At 41.8% G+C, this 20,274-nt stretch overlaps 1 long non-coding RNA gene across 2 annotated transcripts in view; it reads right to left on the bottom strand.

The window, feature by feature from the left end:
• Nucleotides 1-596: 596 nt before the first annotated feature.
• The window catches only part of LOC138690140 (uncharacterized), a 44,182-nt gene continuing 24,504 nt past the window's right edge, over nucleotides 597-20,274 (bottom strand). For both annotated transcript variants that reach the window (XR_011328938.1, XR_011328939.1), the window contains 3 exons: nucleotides 9,019-9,127; nucleotides 7,826-8,117; nucleotides 597-4,171 (listed from right to left, as the gene is read on the bottom strand). This is a non-coding gene — a long non-coding RNA (uncharacterized lncRNA). The remainder of the gene's footprint in view (nucleotides 4,172-7,825; nucleotides 8,118-9,018; nucleotides 9,128-20,274) is intronic.

Genomic DNA, 20,274 nt, shown 5'->3' with positions numbered 1-20,274 from the left:
AACATGCCTTCTTCTGCAAACCTTATTGAAGTCCAAATCTGTTTTAAATTACACTCCGCATGACAGGTGCAGTCACTGAGATCACTTGGCTAACACGAGCCACCTTTGACTTCACGTACAGAGGCTTTGCCCACAGAATATTTGGGTCATAACAGCCCAATATGACTGCTCCAGGAAAAAAAATATGTAGCTGCACAGGAAGTTTCAAAACCCCTATTTAGTAATTTTGGTGTTTTGCAAACTAGAGTATACTTTGGGAAAAGTCACATGGATTGGATGTCATATTGCAAAGCAACAGTAAGACTATGATTTCTGTTAGACATGTGTTTTCAAATATTTCCAATTTTTACGATATGCTTTGTAGCTACTTACTTGAAAACTATTAGAAATGTTTGTAAGGAGCCTTTTTGTTCAACTTTTTTTCCATGCAAGGCAGGCTGAACTTGGATGGAAACATCAGCTATGTATTCTCAACCTTTTTTTAAAGCATCCTTTTGTTTTCCATTTTCTGCAGAGATAAGAAAGAAAGGCCTCTCCAAAGACAGAACTGTTCTTCTAAACAATGTATTGCTGAGTAGGAACAGCAAAGCTCCAACTGAACGATGAAAACAGTGTTTTATTTTATTTATTTAAAATTATCCTCTCACTTCGGATCATCCCCCGTGTAGCTCACAGCTGAAGACTTCTAGCAAAGACAAACAAGGACAGAGAATCCCAAGAAGTACAGACCACTTGGTTGGCAGTGAAGCCTGATCAAGAGAGAGATGCAGAGCGGGGATCTTATTCTCCCCAGCTCCCAGAATAACTTTGTGAAACACCTTGGTGAGACTCCTCAGCAGAATTTTCAAGGAAGTCACAGTATATAAAGAGCCAGGCCTTAGAAAGTCTGTGCCCACTCAACTGCGGTGTTGTTGACAGAGGTGAGAAAAGGAACTCGCACCAATTCCATGAGATTCAGGAGACACAGGATGCAGGGCAGCACAGCTCTCCTGGGGCAAGAAGGTTGCTGCTCCATGCCACCACCTTCTCTTGCAAATTTTGCTTTCTGTGAAAAACACTGCTTAATCCCCGGTGGTTTCGGCTGGAAGGCAGGTGATTTCATAGCTCGCTTTGCCAATGAGGAGATTCAGTGTCGTCACTGGACCTCTGGATTTTGTCACTCTGTCCTCCCTCCGAAGGAATGAGGTCATTGTTTCTTCGGGTCAGAATTAAGAGAATATTACAGTGAAAAAGGCACAACAAAAACTAGCTTGTCAGTCAAATCAAAGCTACTATTAGGCTATTTTTAATGAGATCTGAAAGCTTTTCTCAGTAAAAATGTTACATTCTGAGCTCAAAACAAGAGCGAAACACGTGCAGCGACAGGGCATCTGGGCACATGTACTTATGATGGGGCTGCTTGTGATTTAGTTTGCCACAGTTGCTTTCGAACATTTCCAGCTATACAGCGGGTAGGTTATTCACAGCACACTTGGAAAAAGCACTGGCCGTATTTGCCCTTTTCCTGAGGCTGCAGTGCCCACCTGTATGCAGCCCAGATGAACACAATTCTCAGTTGCTTATTAGATGCAGACTTATAACCAATTTTGCTGTGTCTTATTTGAAATGTTCAGGAGATACTTCAAATATTTCCTTAAAATAATTTCTGGAAGAGAAAGACTCCATTCAAAGAAATGAGACTTAGCATGTCTGCAAATAGTAACAATGCATGGAATGTGCTTTGCTTTACCTTTCCAGCTGGATTTGCTCAGATTGCGTCAAGTAATCTGCATATATTGCTGGCTGTCTTCTATTAGAGAGCATTATCTAGAGAACAGGGTTTCAGAAGGCCGTTTGTCCTTTCAGCATGGCTGAGTGGCTGGCTAGTCTAGAGTGAGCAAGTGGTAACTGTGGAGAAGCAGCGGCCAGACAAGGTAACCTTGGCTGACTAAAAGAAGTGGTCTGGGAGAGGCAGGCAGGGAGCAGGGATGGCACCGGTGCTGCTGCACTAATTTCCTCACCGGGCTTCATGTGCAAACCAGCTGATTTTTGTTGACATGTGAGCCCTGCAGACAATTCCATCGTTTCTAGAGCTGATACGTTCTTAAACCAGGGTCAGTACTTACACAGTGCTTTTATCCATAGAATGGATAACATTAAAATATGTACACTTTTTGAGGAATTAACAGATATACAGTAAAGTATCCAAGAAAACACGTTTCCATAGCAAAAGCGTATACCCACATTGTTCAGCTCACAAAGTGGGCAAAACTGATGAAGATACATCAGTGTGGACTTCTGATGATCAGTATGCTATGAACATCTTTTTATAGTGAAAATGTGTATAGAAAGTAACCATTTCATGGTAACGGTCATGGAAAATATTTACTATTATGACATGTGATTCCTTTAGCATCTTATTCCTTATGTCTAAGCACAGAACTTCTTTGAGTGCCTCTGTGAAGCTCTCAATGCAGAGTTTCAGACAGATGGGAATGGTGCTCAGCTTCAACAGCAAAAAGGAGTTCAAGAAGCGTTCTTCCTGAACGGCACAATTTCTGAAATCACTGACCTGTTGAGATGTTTGCTTTGCTGACCGCACAACATGCAGTGCAACATCCACTCCTCTCTTCAACTTTCTGGAAACATTGCATCAAATATTCAATCCCTCTCCAAAATCTCCAGACCATTTTTGTGATCGTACGCTCAAGTCCACCACCAAGATAACTCTTATCAGCTGCTTCTAATAAACCCCAAATGCTGCTGTCCACCTACACACTCTCCTCTAACGGCATTAGTACTCAGCCACCCTCACTCCAGTCTAGAGGCAGGTAAGCTTCTGATGCTGACACCACTATTAGACTTCTACACCTGAACAGGCAGAATCCAACCAGGCCTAAGGTGATGAGGAATATCCGAGATTCCCTTCCTATTTTATCCAGCCCAGAAGATTCAACAAGATATACTCCCTCACATCCAGGAGTCCTTTAGATAGCCCTCAATGCTACAAGTTAAATTGGAAAGATTCCTTGAGCTAGGCATACTGCTGGGACAGAGCTACTTATTCCCTTATCTATATGTTTTCTGAAAGTACACAATATACAGACATCACTCTGACCTGTACTCTGATCCTTTATACAGGACTCTACCCGTACCTGCAACACAGGGTAAACCATCTGCTTCTGAGTATGTAGAAGACACCTTAACACCAACACAGTCCCTGATACTGGAAATCTTAGCACCGTATTATCTCCACAAAACAGGAAAATAACGTGAATTTATGGGATGCTAGTATCTGAAGAAATAGGGGATGCAGCACACATCACTCTATCTGGTAACTGCACAGGATCTACCATGATGTCTACATTGCATACAAGCAGTTACAGGAACTGCTGTAGGAAATAACCATTAGCTTACAGCCTCAAAAAGGAACTCGCGTAGTTTGACAGGACAGTCTTGCCCTTTTACTGAATACAGCCAAGTGTGTATGGTTGTCACCGAGTAGTGTCCATCTCATCCCTGACAACGCAGTGGTAGAAAATGGAGTGTTTCTCATTCATTTGGGGAATTGTCCACATATTCAACAACTTCATTAACTTGCTAACTTCCCAATGAGATACGGTGCTCAAGGAAGATTACAAGTACTACAAGTTATCAGAGAGAATCACTTAAGGAGGGCAAAGAACATATCCTGGAAGAGCAGAAGAAACCTCAGAAAACTGTTGTCCTTTCTCCATTTCTCTCCTTCCTGTCCCTTTTCTCTCCTCTTCTTTTCCCCATACTCCCGGGCAAAGATAAGCTGGAAAATCCACTGTGACAGCTGCACCTGCTCACCAAATACTCATCAGTAGCATTATTTAATGGGAAAGTAATTTTCTAGCCACCATCCCTCTCCCCCCACCCCAGGCTGGTTATCCAGTATATGTTATACTCCAGCGGGCGCTGCATTGGTCAAACACCTACCATTATATGCAGCCAGCCCAATTTATTACTGGTTCAGGAAGGAGGATCACCTCTTAAATGGCCGTTCAGAGAAATGAAGTCATGCTAGTATTCTTACGGAGACTGTCTCCAGCTTCTATCATAATCATCCTGTTTCTTCTACCATCTTCTTTCCCGGTGCCATCATCTCCCTTTATTTAAGGGTTCTATTCCAGGACTTGGGAGACTCAGGCGAAGGAACTGAGGCAACCTAGGATGTAAGAAATGACATACTTTATATCGACTAAGCCTGTAATACCAAAAGGCATTCAAGGGAATGCCTACTTCTCTCATCTCTATCCGACAACAAATAGTTGTTTTGAAAAGGGCTCTGTGAGCTCATCATCGCAGGGGCACAACTTCTACGCCAAGTCACCCAGTGCTACCAAAATCTTACTATTAACTTTCTCATTAACACACACTTGTAGTCTAAACCTATTTAGATTAGCACTGTCTTAACTAGAGGCCATTTGGCTTTTTATTCTGTCCTTATTCACCCTTACACCTTTTTCAGGAGTTTTAGAGGATTTTAAGTCTTTTACATCATTTTAATTCTCCTTTTTTCCTCATTTACCATGTTTCCATGAACCTTACTTCTGCTGAAACAAATTAAGTCCCTTATTGAATATGCCCCAAGTTTCACTGAAGGAATGCTGCTACAATGGACGGGAGTACTCTTTTCGAAGTAAAAAAGCAAGACAGGTCGGACAGAAAGTCAATGTGGTGACCTCAGATTTGTGTAAGACACAACGTTAGACAAACTTGCATTACACTGATCTACAGCGCTGAATGTTTAAACAGTCTGTAGTTCAATATAATGAAAATCTGATGGTTTCCATGTGGGATAAGTGTGGATCTGGGAGTGCGGATTCACTTCAGATGCTGATATGCATGATATGCATAAAAGTCATCGGGTATGCCAAGATGCTTTGTCCAGGCAGGCATCTGATTAGTCTCCTCAGGGTAAGTTTAACTCAACCTTGTCCAAAAGTACGGATAAAGATCAAAATGAATAGCCACTCCTTTGGCAAGAAATACTGAAGCCTCTTCACTGCTCAAGAGCCCCTTTGAAGCTGTGGATTTTGATTGTTTGAACTCTTATACGACTTAATGGTGACAGCTTTTGTAACAAAAGAAATTCTTGATACTGTGTTATTTCTTCTATTACAGCCTAACAGATCACATAACTGTTCTAGGGTTTCCAAATATTGGCAAGTGGCTACTTATGGGATTAAAAGGGTATAAGGGAAGCATATATTGATGTCCATTCACCGTCTCTATTTCCAGCGGCCCGCATAGTCTGTAACTGACAAAGGTTTTGCATTCAGTCCTACAAAATTTTGACAAGTACTTATTACAGTGTTATCCATAGCACTTAAGGTTTTATTGTATTATTGTTGCTTTGCAATTAAGATTATTTTTATTTCACGTCCATCTCCTTAAAAACCTCAACACAAACACAAATACTTTTGCAACCCCTCCTGCACACCCACTCTTGCTGATTTGATAGCCCTTTTGAAGTTTATGAAGCATTTAAATGTTTTTAAAATGATCCATCCTTTTCTGTCCTCTAATAATTACATGCTCAGATGTGTTGAAGTCATATTAAATAGTTGTTTATTTTATCTGACCTTGCAAAAACATCAATTTCTGACCATACTAACACAGGAATAACTAGTGAAGCAATTTTACTTCTGTGTATGTGACTAGTAAAATACAGGTTTATGTCTCTTTTTTAATAGAAAAATTAGAGAAGGGATAGAAAGGAGCCACAAAAATCATCTGAGAATGTGAAAAAATAATGAGAACAATAAAAAGCTCAATCTGTTTAGCTTTTTTTAAAAAAAAAAAAAAAAGCCACAAGATTGAGAAGTAACTTGATTACAGGGTAAAAGCACCTTCCTGGGGAGAAAATAGTAAGTACTAAAGAGCTCTTTAATCCATCAGAGAAAGGCATAACAAGGATCAATGACTGGAAGCTGAAGGCAAACAAATGCAAATGGAAATAAGGTAGAAAATTTTTAGCAGCAGGCATGATTACTACTTGTACTGTCCTAGTACCTGGAAGCCAAGTCATGGATCAGGGCTCTCTCACATTAGGTGCTGGTTAAAAAAAACTTCAACAAACCAAACCCCCCCAACCCCCAACCCCCCTACTCCCCCAAAATCCCAAACCTGAGAAGAAAATAAACACAATCCCTGCCAAAAGGTTACAAACCACGCATAGGATGAAGTAACATAATACATCAATGACAATATTATCTGATATGACAGGCAGCAGTTTCAGGCCCTGGTTTCACGATACAAAGTGTTGAGTTGAGGTACTGGCTTAAGGTGATTCTGCCCTATCAAGACTGATTCTTCCCGCTCCCACAATTTCTCTAAAGCTGTGAGACTTTGAAAACTGATCCTTATTAAAAAAAAATAATAATAAAAAGTGTTAAAACCAGGGGTTTCATTTTTTCTTTACAACAAAATGCCAGTGGAACTGATGTACTTTTGCAAGCGTTTGGATTTTTATGAATTTCAGTGAATGGCTTGACGAAAATTTTCCTAACTACCTGTAGATCTCAGTATTATCTCCGGCGCCATTTACAGGACATCTAAATTTGCTGCATTACTTGTGGGAAAAGACTGCATAACCCAGAGATAAATATGCAAAAGCGAAGCATGAGGTTGCTTTGTTTTCCTCATAGCAAATCACTAGCCCAGTCACCAGATCTCAAGTGTCATCCATGGATAAGGTAGAACATAAACAAAAACTGAAACCTAACCTGTGGTCTGGCAAGATTTCTCTGTAAAAAATCTATCATCCTAATCAAGTCTAATGTACAAGATAAAGAGATGAGCTTGTGATTCCCAACACCACTGCTCTGGCACTGGAGTCTACCTTGGTAGCTTACAAACACAACAGGCCACTACAGTTTGACTGGGAAGAAGATTAAAGGGGCAAGCCAAGAGCAGTATTTTCTATTATAAAAGTTTTTGCTACCTATTTTTGAGACCAAGGATCATACGCATCGCCCCTGAAATTCATCTGGGAGAAAATGGGGAGACTTGAGGAGTGCCTCCTTTTGTTTTCTGACAGAAAAACATAGGTAGGAGAAAAAAACACCTTTGATTTCTATTTCTTTATTTACACTATTAGCAGACTATAGCAACACACTGCACACCCCCAACACCTACTGCACTGAGAAACTCCAGAGGAACTCATTTCTTGGGCTGGGAATGCTGAAGAGAAAACAAAAGCTAGGGTAAACTCTCCCAAAATAGTCCCTGAGACTCGAAAGCAAACCGGGTACGCCCATGGCGTTTACTACCCAGGCTTCTTCCTTCCCTTCCTCCCTAGAGGTGGCCAGTCTTCTCCTACCGGCTGATGTTCTGTATTTCACTGAGCTGAATATTCGCGTTCACGTGCTAGACAGGGAAACACTTACAACCAGTTCTAAAAGCACTCATTTTTTTCTCAGTCCTTGTTAAAAATGCTTCAAGCCATAGCTATAATAAGCTACATTAAAAGAATACTACTTCATTGCAAAGTTTAAATACTTAATAGCCTTAATATTTGGCTTCATCCACTTTGCTGAATTTTTCCACAGGACCGCGGCTGCCCTGTGTGTGCAGGACACACGCTGCTCAGGAAATGAATCAGGGTTGTGTATCGAATTAGATTATTTATAGGTTGGTATATGTGTTTGCTCTAGAAGTTGTGCAGAGAACCAGACAGACAACTACAGGAAGAGAGTGATGGGCATGTGGTTAAGGCAGTTGAACGCCACACAGGAACACTCAGTTCTGCCTTTGCCATGGGCTTCTGCGAAGGAGGAGCGAGTCAGACCAAGCACCTTGGCAGGTGGCCACCAACCTTGTCTTCCTCTTTTTCTGGAAGTCCAAACCGAAACACCTTGGGCCTTTTACGTAGAAATGCAAAGCAGCTGATTATAATGGAAGCTTTGGCTTTTGAGGGAGAAATGGAGCTGGAGGCACAAGGTTAAAAGGCAGGAGAAGCCAATTAATAACATCGACTTAGCTACTGACTGAACGAGTGGCTCGTTTTTCTCCTTGGTCAAACAGGACAGCGGTGCTTTTCTGTTGTTCTGGGAATACGCAAAAATTCATCAAATACTGCGAAGCTCTTAGATATCATCATAATAAGCCTACAAAGAAAAAAAAAATTAAGCTATTTCCAATTCTCCATATGCAGACAAAGTTTTGGATCTTTTAATCCGTTAATTATCCTATACTGCTACGTAAAAAGTCTATACAATATAAATACTAACATGCGTAGAGATGGAGCATAACCATTTTTCCCCTCAAACTCTATCTTTAATGTGATTTTGCAAAGCCCTTTCCAGCTTTTACCAGGGTTATTTAGTACTTGGTGAAACTGCAACATGGTCATATGGAATAGGACAGGGAAGAGCACTCAGTATAAACAAAAGATACTCTCTGGTTCATGAAAATAAAAAAAATCCTCACTCTCAGCTGTACAGTATGTCATGTAACCACAGCCACAGAAATAGAAAAGCAACAGGAGAGCTAGTAAAAGTTAATGCCTTTTCCTACTTAATTTTATTGGTCTACATCACAGAGTATCATCATATTGAAAGCTTTCAGTAATAGTAGGCTACTAAGAAAAGAGCAGATTGCAAAATAAAATGAGATAGATGTACTTTGTGTCCAACAAATAAAAAACAAACCTACCAACATTTTAAAAATGACCTGAACAGAGTTCCAACAGTTACTCTAACTTCAAAATCTGAGTTAAGAGAAATACCACAATGACTGAAAACACAGGTGATGATCCCCTCCATTTTAGGTAGGAAGCCACTGAATGTAAAAATACAGCACAATAATCACGGCAATCGTGAGTTTTTGGCACACGACACAACAGAAATATTTTAATGATGTCTGACAACATCCCAAGCATGCGGTATCTGAATGCTACTAAAGTAGATGTACGTGAGACTCAAAGACAATACTGTTATGTAGGATAATTTTCATGAATTGGAAGGAAATAGACAGGGGAATAAAATAGAAATTTAGGTTCAGGCCTACAATCAGATCTTCACAGTAGAAACTTGCAGTCATCCAGAGTCCCATCAACTCAGCCAGGCCCCACGGCTATTGAGGTCCATTTGAACAAATCCAGTGGCAGGATTAGGGCCTAAAGGTGTAAACAGAAAAAGGATGAAATCAGGTAACGCAGCGTACAGCTCTAATTAAAGAGACACCAAACTAGTCCCAGAAAAATAATCTGAGTGTCTAGACCATGACAAGGTTTACATTTTTACCACAAAACACTGCAGCTACAGGAAAGGCTATGGTGATATCTTACATCAAGAGGTTTATACAGCATTAATTGATCACAGCATATTCCCCTTCAGGCAGACACGAGTACCTGCAGTGCGTTTGCTCACCTCCTGCGTGCTGCTGCTTTTTCATATTTATATATAATTTGTTTTATTATTTTAAATAAAAGAGAGCGGTCTAAAATCGATAAAGGTGATATTTTTATCTTCATCAGCGCTTCATTTCTAGACATGTAGATTTTTAGCCCCTTAGTAACATGGTGGCAAAAACTAAAATAAGATAATCTTACCATATTTTAAAACACTGTAAAACCGACAGAAAGTAATGTCATTTCTATAAAAACATTCACTGTTATGCCTATCTGAAGGCTGTGAGAAGTTCTAGCTTGGCAGCGTGTGAGATGAAACCAATTTTTATGCCGATGTTTCTCCCTAATGTACTAATAAAAGCTCACAGTAGCATACACCTAGTATCACACACAATTGCCAATGAGAAAACGTACTGTCTCCAGAAAATGTCTACTTTGTACGGAGGTTTGCCTACCGAAATACAGGCTTTAATACAACAGGAATGTGCGACAGCAGCAGTGAAGACACTACAGGGATATCAGGTTTATGGCGGAACAAGCACACAGAGCCACGGGCTACACCATGGAGCATCGTGTCACCCGAAGTTGGGCAGCAGCACTCCACCCCAGAAAGGGGTCCGTGCCTTCTGCTGCACCTCGCACCTTCCTTTTCCATCAGTGCCCCTTGCAACTTCACCAGTACTACCACTTCGAGATAGCCAGACCAAAGGCAGCATGAGGTTGCCCAGGAGTATGATACAGTTCTTCCCTTTACTGTAGTAGTTATGCCTTCAGAGATCAGCATGTAACCAGACAAACGAATATAAACACACTGTCAAATAAAGTAATTTAAAAAAAAATTGTTCGGGAGAATCAACTCTCTCTGATTACTTTTACTTCTCTCACTTGATGGCTTAAGATGCAGCAAGATCCTTTATAAGAAATAATAACTTTAAAAATTATTCCAAGATAAATGAGGACACAAACATCTGAAATTCATTGAAAGATGTTGATTTGTCTATCACACTGATGGAGAGGTAAGGACTCAAATTGTTATTATTTCTAGGTGGAAAAAAAATACCATATACAGTTTTCTATTTGCTACGCACATGGACATTTAGACTCCCTTTTTGCCAAGATGTGACACGGACTTTAATTAGACTACTTATATACGAGGAGACTCATAGATACGCAACACAGATGTGATTTCCGAAATCTGTGGGTGAAGGTAACGGTTTTGTCTTCTTAGTGTTGGTGTTGGCTCAGGATAGATATAAAAATCTTTATTTCCATTTCAATGTTGAATTCCCACTCGCATACCACACACATGTCAGAAACTGGTACCTCTTAAAGAACCCGTAACACCACACTTAGTATCCTATTTTGGTTAATTTTATCTCAGGAGAGCTGCAGACTAAAGCCCGTCTGTCGCTCAGAAAGCGCACCCCAGCAGCGCCCGGCCTCGCTGCGTGCAGGCGGAGGTCCCAGCCGGGAGCAGAGGGATGGATGCTCGACCTCCCGCCTCGTCTCTCCCCACCGGCTGCGAGCATCCAGCCGCCGCCGTCCCGCGGACGTACTGCACTTCTTGCCCGCAGATGCCGTGAAGCGCGTTTGCTCACGAATTCACAAATTTTTAGCATGCAAAAGGTCATTTACTGCCTCACCTGGCCATCACTGCTCTTTCTCTGAATAACCCGAAACTACTGAAGGGCTATAAATATAAAATTCCTTTCCAAAGAGTTACATTTCTGAAGAAAGGCAATTTTAAAATTCAATATTTTAATCTGGACACCTAACTGCTAGACACCTAAACCAATCTTTCTTCTTCCTCTTGCAAAAATGCATTAACGGTTTATATTTCCACACCTGGTGGAAATGTATCTATTGTAAAAATGACAAGAAAGAAAATAAAAAGCTGTTTGGTTTTGTTGTTTTTTTTTTTTCTTCAGGTTATGCCTCCCTGATAGTAAAGTTGCCTCATCTCTGGTTTAAGTGAGAAAAGCCTAGAAACAATTCTAATTCACACCAGTTTGCTACCATACCCATACAACTATACACCAGTGGAAAATTCGCCAAGAACAGATGTTATTTCCTCTGTCCTTTCTCCAGTCCCCCTTCTCAACCTGTGAGTTCTGGGACATGCTGAAGATGGAAGGAAAGGATGACTGCGGCTGGTATGGGACCTGGCTATAAAAGACTCGAGCAAACTGAAAGCAAACACAAAACACACCTTTTCATGCGAGCCACCCCACTGCGACATTACAAATCAAACTCAACAATTAACGTCCAGTCCTTGGTGGCAGGTGGGGAAATATTCTAAGCAATACTACATGGCAGGCAATCATAGGAGTGAGGAACTCCAAATAATAAACAATACAATTATATTTGAGGACAGATCTTGAAGGTTTTCATATGAATTACTTAATTGCTGGTGACACACACAAAGCCACACAGCTACACCATCACCATTCCTATTGCTCAGACACACAACTCTAGCATCACCTTAGATCCTGAATTTACTCCAAATCCCAAGATTCATATTCATAATTTGCAGATACTTTCAGTGCAATGTTTCCAAGATGCTATTTTTCTTAATTCTTCCAATCAGCTGAAGCATTCAATCAGGTTATCATCACCATCGCCGCATTTTGATTCAGCAACATTTTTCTCTCTGCTTTTGAGAAACGCAGCCTAATCTCACTCGCATTCATTCAGAAAACTGCTGCAGAGACCCTTTTCCTAGTCGATCGCCTGGAGAACACATCACTGTCTCCACAGCTCTCCCTGACTTCTCCTGTAATATCTGTTACTTGTCTTCACTTTCAAGGTCCCTCCTCGCTTATCACCACCGTACCTATTGTTCCTTAATCATCCCAGGAAGCCAGCTGTGGTTTGCTCACATTTGAAGCTAGGCCAATTTTCATGAAACATAAAGTTGAAAAGACCGTTAGATCATACTGTCGGATTTGTTTATTATTTTGTGTTTGGCTAAAACATTTTCAAAACCTCCCACATCTTACTGAAAAACAAAAATTAAAAAAATTTGGAGATGCTGCTTGAATCTCTTCGCTTCCTATCTCCCACCTGTCATTCAGTGTCAGGAGTCCAGCTTCCAGCTCCTTTCTCACCCACATGTTATATTTTCAAACAAACCTCTTCCACCTTTTCCTGTTTTACACCTTACACTTTCGGGAAACTCCCTTAAATATTTGAAAACATACTTCATTCCTGTTCTTCAAAGATGTCTCTGAAATTCAGTTTATTAAGATGCCCCTATGAGCAAAATGTGCAATAAGAAGGTATATACACACCACCTATTTTTAAGTATCTAAAGTAGGCAAGTGTAGGATGTAGAAGAGAGATCCTCCTATACAGTAAGTGGAGAGAGGCTCCTGTTGAGAGTGATTTTGATGACAGAACTCCTAAAATATTCCAAACTGTCCTCTGAAGGAGTCTCTGGATAAGCTGTGGAAATGGCCTAGGGAGATAAGTCTTTTGATTTAGGTACACAAGTTGGATGCCTGAAGTATGAATGTTCCCCCTCAACTCCTAGTATTTCCCTTCTCATCTGTGTATAATTTCTCTTTTCAACTGTATTATATTTACACTGCAAACATTTAGGATTGCAGATAATCTTTTCAGCCCATGTTTGTGTGGTGCCTAGCACCACAGGAACTTCAATATTGGCCCAAATAACACTAGTTTACAATAATACAAAAACAGTCTTACAATGCTATACAGTATTTTATTAAACAGTACCTGATCATGTAATTATCATAGAATTATGCATGCATGCCAGGTAGAAGGTGCACAGCTATGCATCAAGTTTAACTTTGTTATTTTCTAAATTCCTTAATCCTATAACAAAGAGCGGGAATGTGGTCATGTCTAGCACCAGTTGGTTTTCTCCCCGGTGTGAATGATGGGCAAATCCTCAAGACAATTCAACACAGTGAAAGAGAAGGGAATAAGAGCGATGGGAAGGTATATGTGGATCTAGGATGCATACAGAATTTTTGGCAGGGGAAGCAGGATGGGGGAAACAAACCATGGAAACCCTTGTCATGTGTGTGACAGATGTCATAAGCTATTTTCTGAACCAATCAATGAGAAAATGGTAAAATGTAGGACTGGTAAGATAAAAGGAAGAAATATGAGGAGCCCCTTCGTATAGATGAAAAGTTCATGCCCCACAATGCGCGCTCCTCCCTGTTAAACTTACCCTATTAAAAAGGACATTTCAGTAACATGAAGAAGGTCCCTAAAGCCCAAAATAAGGAAGTAAAATCCCTAGATGTACCTTACATGCTAAGAAAATCTCTGAGTCTCCAAAAACATGCTTATTGCTGGGTAAAAAGATAATAAAACATTATGAAGAAACAATGAGCTTCAAGAATTTACCTGAATCAAATAGGGGTCTCACACAAATTTGGAAATCTAATCCTAGTACAAACGACAAGCAAAAGTCATGTCAGGCATTATGTACAAAACAGAACAGAACAACTACTACTGATGATGATCTAGTTCTTGCTCCAGATCTATTCATCCAGATAACAGAAAAGAAGTTCTTTTGAAGCCTGACATAAGAGAAGAATTCCTCCTGAAGCGAACAAACAAAAAAACCCCCTAAGACACAGACAGTCATAGATCAAAACCTGATGAGAATAAACAATGCAAAATAGTGGATTAAATGATCGATTTCATTATAATAAATTTCATTAATGGCAAAGAGTTAACTGCAAAGTATCTCAAAAGAATGGATTTGGTCCTATGTTATATGGTATAGCTGTTAATCATCCAGAAACTGGGGTGAGTACCATGGCATAAAATCTGCAGTTATTTAGGTTACTCGGAATCATGCAGAACTGTTAATCTAACCAAAATGAGTAAGCAGACCCCAAAAATGCCAAATCAAGTTTAAATGATGATAGATAACAAACACATACTAAAATAAACGTAAGAGAATACAGTCTGTGTTTTATGAGGTTTCAAATGAGAGGCGCAACTGTAGGGAACTTGGTGTGATAAAACTCAGTGTGTTAGGCAAGGGGAAGGTAAGAGTTACCTACAAAATCTCCAGATAAGTTGATGTTACCCACTGACATTTATTCTCCCACAGATTTAACTCACTCACACTCTAATGCTCACTTAATCACAAGCACCAAGACTTATCTGTCCAAATGGTCTGGCCAGGATAACTTATGTGCAAAACAGAGGACAAGGGCCATCAGCTATCAAGTCCTCGCTCCATTTCAGGAGTTGTTCTTAATTAGCAATAAAAAACTATTTTTTTTTAGCAGATCCATTAGGATATCCTTCAGGAATCATCAGCTATGACAAGACCGTCCTTTGCCTCAGGATCTTGCTTACCTCACCTTCCATAAATCTTGGGCCATATTGCTGCCCATCCTCTGTTTTTCCTTGTTTGGAATACGAGTCCGAAATGTCTGCCTGCAGTCTCTTCTCATGTTTGGCTAACAGGAAAAAGAACGGTGTATGTGATATACTACAACCTTGTTGCCATCCTCCTGCTGTTAGGATGCAAGGTCTTCCGCTGGCAAGTCATCTGTGCTGCGGCACACAGATACTGCTGGGAATGGTGTCCTGGAAACGGTGTCCTTCGTTATCAGTACAGGCCATTTCTTTAACCCTTTGTTTCGCTCTTTCACCTTACGCTTACATATACAATTCCATCCATCCTGCATTTATACCAATCTTAATACTTCTGTTACAACTCTGCATAGTTTTACACGAGTTAAGCTGATCTGACGCAGATCCCTGCGGAAAGGACACATTCCATGCTTCTACCTCCTCCTTCCTTTGCCATGTGCTCCTCTCTTCTCCTTGCAACAACAGCAGCAGCCATCACTGCTCAGGGAGCAAACCAAGAGGAAAAATCCAACCCTTTATTGGTAAAACTAGGATTGTTTTTTTTAAACGGTGTAGTTCCATGCACTGGATCACTGGGGCATATGAACGCCAGTGTCAGGTGCAAGGGAGGTGGTAGGACTGCCTCTCTTCAATGGAAGTCATCCCATAGATCTGTTACGTCGTAATGGGAAAGAACACCAGATGCTTTGGCCTCAGGAAGGAACCAGGGCACCACTTCAGCAGTTTAGTGAAAATCTCTGCTCAATACACCACGACAATCAAAATAAAAATAAAAAAAACAGGCTGCTGAAACAACGGAAGAGAATTAGAAGAAAGCCAGTGTAATAGGATTATAAAAATCACTGATGTGACCTTACCAGAAAAAACCCCCACGAGGTACAGGTCACCCCTTCTCCAAAAGGATACCAAAGAACTGGAAAGGGTTCAAATGTGAACAACGAAAAACACTGAAAATATCCTATGAAGAGAAATTAGGAAGTTTAAAATCAAGAGTATTATGCGTGGACATACAAAATAACAATTGCTCTAGAGAGGCCAGATCAGACATTTCTATTCTTGCTACCTTAAAACACAACAAAAAAATATGGAGAAACATCCGAAGTGTGGAAAATTCAAGACTTATCAAAAGAAATGTTTTTCACATCATATGTAATTTATTCATATTGATTATCAAGGAAATTCAGTTATTAATGTACATACAGTGACCCTAGCAACAACAGTATAGATCAAACCAGTTACTACATAAAGAAATCAGGAAGAAACTTATTTGGAGTTAACATCAGCTGAAGCACTGGGATATATTTACTAGTGAAACAGGAAACTGTGTGATGGTTTAAGACAGTATGATAACTCCTATGTAAACATATGAATAAAAAAAAAGGAATAGCAATTTGATTTCATTATTGAACTTCTATTCACGATCTCACAGTAACTTTTCCCATGGTTTGCATTAAATGCTATTAACAGCTCATTAACAACAGTATAGTCATAGAAGATTTTGAAACAAAGCTTGGACACGTTAAGCTCTTATGTAACCAATAAAGGCAAATACACAAAAAATGAAAATCAGCATGATTATAAACTCATTTTCTCCATCACTGCAGGTTCTACATAAAATGTATTTTCCTGATTTCCAATCACAGCCAGTTTCTTCGAAGTTTGTCTATTTTTCAAAGACCTGAAATTGAACATTTTTCCCCTTACCAATTTTTTGAAGTGGTTTTAACAAGGATTCTCATCATAGATCTTGCTAAAAAGCTTCCCAAAAGTGACTACTTACTGATCACCCACAAACAAGGGAGCTAGAAATAGCTTAAGCACTGATTTCTTAGTATGCCACCACTATACTGCTTGGTTAGATCATCCTGCTTTAGTTTGAAATGCATATTGTCACAGCACGTACTAGAAAACACATTATACCATTGTATTAGTCATTACAAAGACATACAGAAAATTATAATTCTTTCTCAAAGAGCAAAGAGTCTTAATTTTGTGAAGATAGGCAAGGAAAAAAAAATAAAAGCTAGCATAATGTTGGGGCTTCATGTATTTCATCCAAGTTCCTTCCACTGTGTCTAGGAAGGTAAAGAGAATATAATATTGTCTGGGAGTGGGGGATAGTGGGGGAACAGGAAGGAGAGGCTGCCAGTATTCCCAACACAAGGATGGGGCTTCATGGTTTAGTCAGTGGCTGGGTCAGGTAAACGGGGCAGAAATAAATGGCTGAAGCATCACACAGTACAATAGAGGGTACATATGAAGACTCAAAAGGTCAATAATACAGACAGCACAAAGAACCAGAAAGATCGCCTGGGAACTCTTTCTTGGATAGCGAGAATGCAGCTGGTACCAGAACGAGGGAAACTGAGAAATTTAAAGAGCTACAGAAACTTTGTGCAGTGACACTTGAATGTAGGCATAGGTACTGGTTCTGTTAGAGAAGGGAATTTCAGTGGATGTACAGCTGTGGGTCTGAGAAGACCTTACCGTCTGCAACGACAGAAAAGCTGTCTGGCATAAAAGCAAGTCAAGCAGTTGCAGAAAGGCAGTATACAATTTCTGAACCCAAAAGGCAATGTGCCTTTCATCTACGTTCTGAAAGCAGCAGACCATTCACCACCAGGCAATCCGAACATAAAATTTATTCCCCTTGTTTAACTTACTGTTTTGCAGATGACATGGGCTGTGAATTTGTCAGTAAAAGAATTGTCGCTTGCCAGATATATGCCTTTTAGTTGTATAGCTTTTGCCTGCGATCATTTTTATAACACCCCCCATTGGCAAATATTGATCACTTTATAAAAGGGACGTTTTGCTTTCCTAAAGCTATTATATGCTTGAAAATATGTACTGAATATACATAACTTGAAATATACTTTGCTGTATGTTTACCTGCAAAGTTGCCCCACGCGCTTTTTTCCTTTTAAGTAGAGGGTGGGCAATTGCAATAAACTAAACTCATGGGGGAGAAGGTGTAAACTAACTTCATTTAGATGGGATGGACTTTCTTGTTAAAGACGTTTCTTTGCTCATTCCAATAGTATGAAAGCTATTTATTTGGTAATAAAAGTTTCTGCACTGAAACAGACATTTCTGAACTTCTTGTCGATGATTAATGTACAGTTTAAGAGAGCCATTACTTTGTGGCAAGCACTACAGAAGCCAAGTGTCAGATAACGCATCAGCTTCTGCCCTACTTTAATTCTCATTTAATGATCAGAACCCTTTTATTCTTAACGTCTTGCTTTGAATATTAAACTGCAAAGAGTTCAGCAGGATACGCAGCAGTTGCCGTAAGAGCGGAACACCTGTCTTGCATTGTGAATATCACGTAGGCATTAAACGGAAGGTATTTTAGTATTAGCCAAAGCGTATTTTCGAAGATGACCGTTTTCCACAACCCGCTGTATATCCATCAAAGGGAGACCTAAGTTTATGCTACATATGCGCAAAAGAAAACCGACGCAAAGCAACAGAATTATTTCGACTCGCGTGGCGCGCTTTCGGATTGTCTCTATCGTGTGGTCTTGCAGGTCGTGCAGATCGCTCTCCCGAAATGAACAAGACGCTTCTCGCTATTGTTAAACGCTCTCACCCGTAATTATTCACGCCTCCGTTCCCCGGGCAGGCGCACGCCTCCGCTCTCGCCCACGGCCCAGACTCACTCGCCCACCGCGGCACGCTCCCAGCACCACCAAAGCCCGTCAGCGGCCACCGGCCGGTAACGCAAGGACGCCCAGACGCAAGCCTGCGCCCGAGAGGCCGGGAGGGAGGCGGCAGAGGGAAGCGAGGAGACGGAGGAGGAGACGGAGGAGCCCGCCGAGGACTCGCCGCGGCCGCAGAGGTCGCAAGGAGGAAGGCGGGAGGGAGAGGGCGGCCATCGGCGGGGCCGGGCAGAGCGCGGCGCGCGGCGCTGCCGGCAGCCAATGGGGGAGCGGGGCGCGCCGCCCGCCCCGCTGCCGGCAGCCAATGGGGGAGCGGGGCGCGCCCGCCCGCCCCGCGGGCAGCAGCTGGCGCGGCGGGCAAAGGTCCGCGCGCTGCCGCCCCGGCTCCCCCCCCACCCCCCCCCACCCCGCCAAGGGCGGGCGGGAAAAGGGAAGGAGCCGCCCGGGGTCCTAATGCCGCCCAGCCCCAGCCCTGCCGCTGGCTGGAGTCACCGGGGCCGTGCCCCGCTCGCCCTGGCGGACAGAGGTTTTTCTGCTGGCGCTGCCAGCTGGCCCGCGGCGACGCTGGACTCGGCTGTCGATCCCGGGGAGAAGAACCTAAGGCCGGTCGAGCGTCCTCGACGTGCAACAACCCCCCACCACCGCCCCCCCGAGCGCTGGGTGACCGGCGGAGCTGTGCGCAGCCACGGGTGACACCGCCACCCGGGGAGAAGAGGACTAAGGGATTCACCGGGAAAGGGACGAGGTCAGCGCCTTCAGCACCTGACATCAAACCTGTCTGTGCTCGTGTGAAACCCCCATTAGATCCTCAAAACTCAGCCCCTACGCTTGACCGTCGAGCTGCGCATCTTCGTGGCGCAGCGCAAGGAAAGGAAAAACCGCTCCGGGACAGGCAAGAAAGCGAGAGCAGGACTAAAACTGTACATGCCGTACACCGGTAAGATTCCAGGATCTCCTCCGGCAAACGAAGGAAGGATCTTGACAAGCCAAAGACTCAGAACAGAGAAAACAGCAGAAAGAACAGTCTGGTGAGGCAGCTCTTACACCCGTAGACATGGAATTTCTCCCCCTTTCTGGCTTGCTGTTGCTACTTGGGTTCATCAAAAGCGAACGCAGCTGTACAGAGGGCAGAGATACAGCCCTCTGCATCTACACCCCGTTCTCCCAAACACACCAGCCCGGCCAGAGCGGTCATTTCGGGCGTATTTTCGCTTTGCTACCTCCTGCCTCTCCTTGCCTACACTTCAACACCACTTGAAGATGAAACAGCACTATTGTTACATCTTTATACCTTTTATACTCTTTTAGTGAGGATCACAATCCTTAAGTGGCCCGAGATGACTTGGTCTGGGGTGCGAGAATTAGAAACAGGATTGAAATGACTACTTTTACTGCCTTCCAGTGTTGCCTATGGAAATTGTGATCAATTTTGTTAATAGATGCAAATAGTTTTCATTAATGTGTCTACAGTCTTGCAGCCCAAACCAGACAAGGGATGGACAGACAAACTCTACATCAGTGGAAGTAGAGTTAGGTGAGCATCAACAACCTCCTCCTGCAAATGAAGAGCAACACAGACAGAAAAACTCATGCACACCATGTACAGCCATGAGTGGTGTTAAGTGAAAAATGTATGGGAAGACCACTCTTTAATATAAATGCATCTGTTCGCTCTGGCATAAACTCCTCCGCTACATGTTATGGATGGTAGAACAGGACCGCTATTTAAAAGCCAAGACTCATGATATGTTGTATCTATTCTATCACAGCAATCTGTCTTACTCCTGCCAAAACTACAGGTCTCTCATCCAGAGAACAAAAATTCTGGAGCCGTATACATATTTTCAATATACAAATCAGTGCAGGCTTAGAGTTAAT

This window comes from Haliaeetus albicilla, chromosome 20 (assembly GCF_947461875.1).
Source record: "Haliaeetus albicilla chromosome 20, bHalAlb1.1, whole genome shotgun sequence".
NCBI classification, from domain to species: Eukaryota; Metazoa; Chordata; class Aves; order Accipitriformes; family Accipitridae; genus Haliaeetus; species Haliaeetus albicilla.
This window is presented reverse-complemented; position numbering and strand designations above follow the sequence as displayed.